At 51.6% G+C, this 7,166-nt stretch overlaps 1 protein-coding gene across 1 annotated transcript in view; it reads left to right on the forward strand.

Annotated features, from left to right (window-relative positions):
• The window catches only part of ENPP6 (ectonucleotide pyrophosphatase/phosphodiesterase 6), a 94,410-nt gene that overhangs the window by 81,408 nt on the left and 5,836 nt on the right, over positions 1–7,166 (forward strand). The window lies entirely within an intron of this gene.

The following is a 7,166-nucleotide window of genomic DNA, read 5'->3' on the forward strand; positions in this document are numbered from 1 at the left end:
CCGTTACTGTGCATTTTTCAGATAATAAATATAGCTAGAAAATTGTCTTTAAAAAATGCTGGTCAATGACAACAGCCGCAACAGTAATAATAGCTACCTTGAATTAAGTGTCTCCTGCTTACTGTTTCTGCATTGCGGATGTTATCCCAATTTTACTGAGTTAAGTGAGGCTCAGAGTTTTAAATGTCTTGACTAAGGTCACAGAGCTAGGAGTGACAAAGAATTACAACCCAGATGTAACCGTTAAGCACGAAGTCCATCCGGTTCTCCAAAGAGCCTTCAAATCTTCCACTAAAATGTTCAAGGGATTTCTGATTTCGTGGATTGGAATTATGGGCTCACCCTTCTGATTCCTAGTGGGGTCTGGAGATAAGGCTCAGCTCCTTCACAAAAGCCCTAACGTTGGCATTCATTTTTTTCTTGCTTTTGTCACGATGCAAAAAAACTCTTCCTAACCAGCCCTCTCCTTTCCTCTCACCAACATGGGAGATTTGCACATACTTGAACCAGAATTTTCATATTTGTGAAAATGATTTTTCTAATGCAAGACTCAAGCATTGGGTGCCAAGTGGTTGGATCCCAGTGTACTTCATGCTCTCCTGACCTGCTCTCCACACCTGTACTCAGTGGGTTCTGGTACCATCAAGAGCCCAATAAACCATCAGTAGAATCCAGAGTGCCTTCTCCTCCCTGACTCCCGCCTGTTTTTTAAGCCCAACTCAAATACCATCTCTTCCATGAAATACCCAGCTCTTCCCTAATTCCCTCCATCTTGGAATCTCACAAAACCCTGAATCACTCCCCAGGTGCTGCACTTGTTTGTCTGTTTTTGGACTCTTCCTTCCTGGGGTGGAAGCTCCCTGAGGGCAGGTCTGTGGCGTCTTGACCTTCGTTTTCCTCTGTGGAACCTAGTACACGGCAGAAACTCGGTACATGTTTGTGATATATGAATTAAGAGATGAATTCATAAATATTGAGACAGTTGGTTCTTGATTACTTGTTGACAGGTTGTTTATTTCGTAGGTTAATAAATCAGTGACCAAGTAGACAGAGAGGAAAGCTGCGTCAGGCCTTTAACTTTGGCTAATTATTAGTAGCCCTAGAAGAGATTTCAACAGAAAAAAAGGTGTTGAAACCACTAATGGCAATTGTCCTAGCTTCAGTTAGCCCACAGCTGGAGCCCAAGGGCGGGCGGATACATCAGCTCTCCCCAGTCCCTACTCAGCTCCAGGGGCTAATTTCTGCGGCCTCTCCTGAACAGTGTCCACTTCATGCCACTGTGCTCAAAAAGTCAGCCAGATGCAGCCAGAAGCTGGTGAAAGATTGTGAGGCAGGGTTCTTCATTGTTGATCTGCTGCACTCTCGTGTGAGTGGAGGGAAATGCGGCAAATTCAGGCCCAAGCTTCCAAGGGAGGCCCGAACTTGTCTCCAGAGGAAAGATTTACTTTGACAATTGGCAAAGGATAGGAAATGCCGGGCTCAATTCTAAGGCCTGGGGTTGAATGGCAGTTAGGCCTGAACCCAGAATATTTGGGGACATCAAGACAAGCTGGAGAATGTGGCTTCTAAGTTTTAGTGGCAGCTGGAGTGGTCTTGTCCAGGCCCAAGTAACGGAGCTTCAGGAAGCTGGTGTTGGGGGCTGGCAGCTGCTTGCTTTCTGGGGGTGGCTAGGGTCATGGGTGTGCACTGTCGGAGAGCACACGGACGCCCTCCTCGCTGTTGGCACGCTGCAGTAAACATGGTCCGGGGGAGAAAAGAAGAAAAGAAAGCCCATCCCCTCAGTGCTCTCCTCCAACACTTCCCTCCACTCCAAGGAAGTCTGCTGCCCTTGGTCCCTGCTGATTTTGCCGTCTGGCATTTTCCACTTCCAGGATTAGGCTGCGTGTGGCAGCGGGCTTGCCGGGGTCAGACCGGGGCCTGAGGCCTAAGCAATTAAATTCTGTTCTAGAAAGAGGCAGCCTTCTAAGACGGAGAAAGGGAAACTGTTGGGGGACACGTCTTTGCAGTGGTGCATGGCAAACACACATCTGAAGGTTCATGACCGCCGTTCCTGGGGGGCTGCAAGGAGTCATCCCCACAGGAAGCCTCTCGGGAGGAGGGTTTAAAATGACGATGCCACAAAACCAGAGACACAGGGCTTTGTAGTAGACGCCTAGCTCGACCGACGCTAGCAGCAGAAGCCCAGAGCCAGCCAGACTGCGCTCCCTTCCGCAAGCATTCTAATCGAAGCCACTTCTGATACATCACTGGGTGCCTTTTCCAGCCTGAGATGATGTGAGTTTATTGCAACGTGGAGGGCGTGGGAAGTCGTTATTATAAGCCTGTCCTAGGGGAATAACGCAGATTTCATTCGTATTAGGCCCCTCACACACCTTAGACAGGTGTTCACATTTTATTTATGGCTGACACGAGGGGCGATGGTCAAAATGTTTAACCAACAGCGAACCCGGCGCCGGCCAGCGAGCCTCGATGGCAGGCGGGAAAAGCCGGTCGGCCGCCCAGGTTCCTCTCTGGAAAGCAGCCTGTGTGAGCGATTCCGTGCTGGACTCTGCGCCTGCCGCGGGGAGGCCCTGTGTTCTCTCTGGGAGGGAGGCCCTGCGCTGCTGTGTGGGACCCCACGAAGGGGCCTGAGGCTCAGCCTCTGACCTCGGCGTGCTCACCCAGCATAACGCGAAGCGTTCTCAGGAAACGATGGATACTCACTGAACACAGCACAGGACAGATGCCAGGTGAGTGACTCCGGCGGTTTCCAGGCCAGACGGTGCATGTCAGTCAGTCACCTGGGGGACGATGGTTAAACGGACGGAGTTCCTGCCTTACAGACCTGCTGAATCCAAATGCCCAACGTGGGAGCCGCGATAGGCGCAGGGCACTGTGTGCACGGCCAGGCTTGGGGTCCAGCAGTGTAGACGGTGGGTTTCAAGGGGGAAGACTGGAGAGGAGGCCACCCAGACGGAGCGGGGGACCCAGACAAGACCCCGAACGGCGCCTCTGGCCTGGGAGGGAACCCACGAAGAACGGATTACCACCTCCTTGGCTGCCCCAAGATAAGTCATTTTGGGTGCAAGGCAAGACCGGGAGTCTGCATGTTTTCCTGGAGCTGGAAAACATTTCCTGCCCCCTCAGGAGTATTCTTCTCTGTGGCTTACTAACCATCTTCTGATCTACGCCGAGGGGAAATCGGAAGGAGCCGGTGAGAAATATACGTGCTAATATATTCCCCAAATGCAACAGTACAAAGCGAGTAAATGACCAGACAGTTTATCGAAGCAAGTGCCTCGGCCTGTGCAGACAGACAGTAACGACTACAGGCTGTTCGGGCCGCCCTCTGCTTCTTCCCAGCCTTCCACCCCCGCTTCCGCCCCATCCTTGTTCCCAGCGCCACCCCCATTTCTGACTGTGCTACCGAGACATCGCAGCTCGCAGCTCAGCAGCAGAAAGGAATCCGAAAATGGCAAGTCAAAGAGATAGGTCCAGGCAATTGTTGAGCAAACTTCATTAACTGGTTTGCTGATTTGGGGGTAAACAGTGAATGCTACTTTTTTTTTTTTTTTTTTTTTTTAATGCCAAGGATGAATGAGACAAAGATCTAGTCTAGAAACTACAAGGCTTATCTCATAAGTAATCTCCTGGCTTCCCCAGGTCAGCAAGCTTCTGGTAGACGTTTCATGGTGAGCTGGTAGTGGAGTGAGGCATTAAAATACAACGCAGGCACCAAATAAAAGAACCCAAGTCTACAAACATAACAACAACCATCCCTCACAGTCTTCCTCCCGTGAGCTCTTTCTGGGTCCTTCCTGTTGGAAATGACGATCTAGTTCAGGGGCTCATGAAGGGGGGCGTCCCGGCACTGCTGTCCACCCGTGCACAGAGGAGGGGTCCCGGAAGGTACTGGAAGGTGCTGAACAAACGGACTTGGTGAGGATTTTATTTGAACTGACAAGAGAGTGTTCTTTACAGAGCGACCAACTTGGCCCGCTTCGCCTATGCCTGTCCTGGTTTTACAACAGGAAGCTTTGCCTCCCTGGACGCCCTCAGTCCCCGACAACCCGGGACAGTCGGTCGCCCTGTCGGACCGGCACAGGCTCGGTAGACGCCGCCTCACTCCTCCTGACAGCCTCACGGGGCTTTCTTCTCACGCGCGGTCACTACACAAGGTCCCCTGGCCTCGCAGGGCCTCCTCTGTGCCAGCCCTTCGCCGCTCAGAGCTCCCCGGGGGCCGCTACTGGGGAGCCGCAGGGCTGCCCGCGCTCTGCGCTAGAGCCTTCCGGGGACCTCCGCATAGTGGCTTCTCACTCCCTCTCTCGCACACACACACACTCACGCTCACACACTCACACACACTCGCCAACACAGACACTCACACACACTCACAGACTCACGCTCACACACACAGACTCACGCTCACACACACACACACACACAGACTCACGCTCACACACACACAGACTCACGCTCACACACACAGACTCACGCTCACACACAGACTCACGCTCACACACAGAGCCCTCTACCCTCGCTCTCCTGGAGGGTTCAGGCACCTCCCCGGGATGTCACTAGGCGGTGCTGTGTGGCAGCCCCTGGGCCTGGTAGGGTCAGGAGGGGTGAGGCTCAACCAGTAGCTTGAGGACCCCCGCCTGGGGACTGAGGTCTGGGGCGCTTCACCCGCAGGGCTGCACCTGCGTGGTGCGTGTCACACGGCTGCACAGGCCTGCGCTGGGATGCTTATGTGGGGATACAGAACCCAGCAAAACGGCGAAAGCCACCAGGAGAGGACAAGGAAGGAAATCATTCCTGCACCTTCTTGAGGTTAATTACATAATGTAATTAGATTGTGTCATGTAATCCGTTCAATCGCTTAGCTTCTCACAGAACCAGCCAGTTTACTATTACTTTTTAAAATCAGTAAGAATAGTAGTTTCACTGGAGCCACCTGTCGTGTTCATAAGAACTAGTGGATTGACCTGGGATCAGACAGATCCCAGCTACCTTCAGGGCTGAGAGTTCTTGTTCCTGTATGTTTGTAATTGTGGAACTAAGCTGGAATTTTAAAATCAGGCAATCAGTCCTCATCTCTCTTCCACCTGTCCCTTGGTCATGGGGCACATATGTCCCATGGGGTTCATGATTAGTGACATCACTAGTGATATGTTCTACCTAGTTCTTCAGGAATCACTAAAGACTGGGGGAGGGGCAGCATGCGAAATTAGCGAATAAAGCTAAATTGGGATGTGTTGTGATCATCACCACAAAGAACAAAAAACAGTATAAGTCAGAAATGCAGTAAGTTAATAAATATATTCCCATTGAAAAATACAAGCTACAGCTGGAGAAGGTGGGATAGGGGATGAGGGCAATTCAGGAAACAGAGAGTCAATGAAACAGTGTGATTTGGAAAACAGTCATGCCAGGGAGTGATTTATGGGGTGAGACTGGATGGGTGTGCAATGCGATACGACAGCTAAATAAGCAAAGGAGGGTTTGACCCTGCTGCACAGGACCCGAGCGCATTGCCCTGCAGCCAGTGGCATCTGGTGACCATCCCCAGCCATTTATCGAGCACCTACTGTGTGTCGGGCTTAGCGCACAGCCAGGTTATCCTCCAGAATCTCTGTGAGGCAGGTATTATCACATCCAGCAAGGAAGCTGAAGCTTGGAGAAGTTATGCAGCTTGCCCAGGATCACAGAGCTGGAAAGTGGCAAACTGGAATTTAACCCACATCCTATTCCAAAATCTCATCTCCATACTCTGTAACTGGCCACCACTCAGTGAGTGAAGAGGCAGGGGACAGGGACAGCCCACTGTTCAGTGCTGGCAGGAGCCCTGCAGCGACCTCTGGCTATGGGGTCCTGGAAGGCGCACGAGGGCCAGGAGACTGTCGACCTGGGTTCCACTCCCAGCCCTGCCTCTCAACAGCTGTGTGACTTTAAAAGTGTCACTTAACCTCTCTGTGCCAAGGTAGGAAAAATAATACCATCCGCAGTGGGAGGTGGTGATGATTAAGTGGATGCTGGGGGAGGCTCTTGGTGAACCGTACAGCACGCAACGTGCACATGTTGTTATAAGCCTTGTGAGCCAACCTGTAAATCCCTGGTCCTTGAGCTCTTCTGCTTTCACTCAGTCATCACGACCAGTCAGTTCTACCTCCTGCATTTGGAAAACTTGTAATATTAAACCCTGTGTTGAGCAAGAAGATGACTGGAATATCGGAAATGAAGGCTTAGTCCGCCAAGAAGGGCTCAGGTTGTGTCCAACTGGCTGCAGCCTCCGTAGGACTTGCAAAACCTTCTTTAAGCTTGTTGTCTCTCAAGTAAGCAGCTGCAGTTTAAGAAAATTTAGTTTTGCAGGAAAGAAGGGTGACAGGGCAGTGACAGTTCTGGAAGCCATCCTGAGTGAAGAATGGTCGAAGAAAGTGAAGATACACAAGGCCTGGGGCAGAGGAACACGGGTGCTATCTTCAAATGTTGACTAAATGGAGAGGAGGGGGCTAATATGCTCCGAGTCACCCCCCGGGGTGGAGCTGGAAGAAAGGAGGACGGGTGGTTCCTGCTGCGGTGGGCGCCCCTGGGATTGTGGTAAGCCGGCTGCCTCGGGGCTTCCGTGCTGTACTAAAGAAACAAAGTGATTCGATTAGACGCTGTGTTTTCCAGCAATAATTCTCCCATAGCAATGGGGTGTCCTACCATTCGATTCAATTCTGACAGCACCCCAAGTTAGAGCAGACACACACTTTAAGGGGTTCCGTCCCACAAGACTGCCTGCACGTCTGAATTCTGGCCGCAAGTCCTGGGTCCTCAGGCTGTCCACTCTTGTGTCCGACTTGGCTACAAATTTGGGGGTTCTCACAACCCCCCTTCAGGTTCGATAATTCACTGGGATGAATCACAGCACTCAGCAAGGTGCTGTACTTATGATTGCAATCTTATTACAAAGGATGCTACTCAGGGACAGGCAAATGGAAGAGATGCACAGGGCAAAGCATGCGGGTGAGTGGTGCAGAGAAACCGGGCCCTCTTTGGGTGCATCACGCTCCCATCACAGCAACGTGTTCATTAATCCAGAAGCTCCCTGGACTACGCTGTTCCCGGGTTGTTTTTTTGTTTGTTTGTTTGTTTTGCGGTACGCGGGCCTCTCACCGTTGTGGCCTCTCCCGTTGCGGAGCACA

This window comes from Physeter macrocephalus, chromosome 20 (assembly GCF_002837175.3).
Source record: "Physeter macrocephalus isolate SW-GA chromosome 20, ASM283717v5, whole genome shotgun sequence".
Classification (NCBI taxonomy): domain Eukaryota; kingdom Metazoa; phylum Chordata; class Mammalia; order Artiodactyla; family Physeteridae; genus Physeter; species Physeter macrocephalus.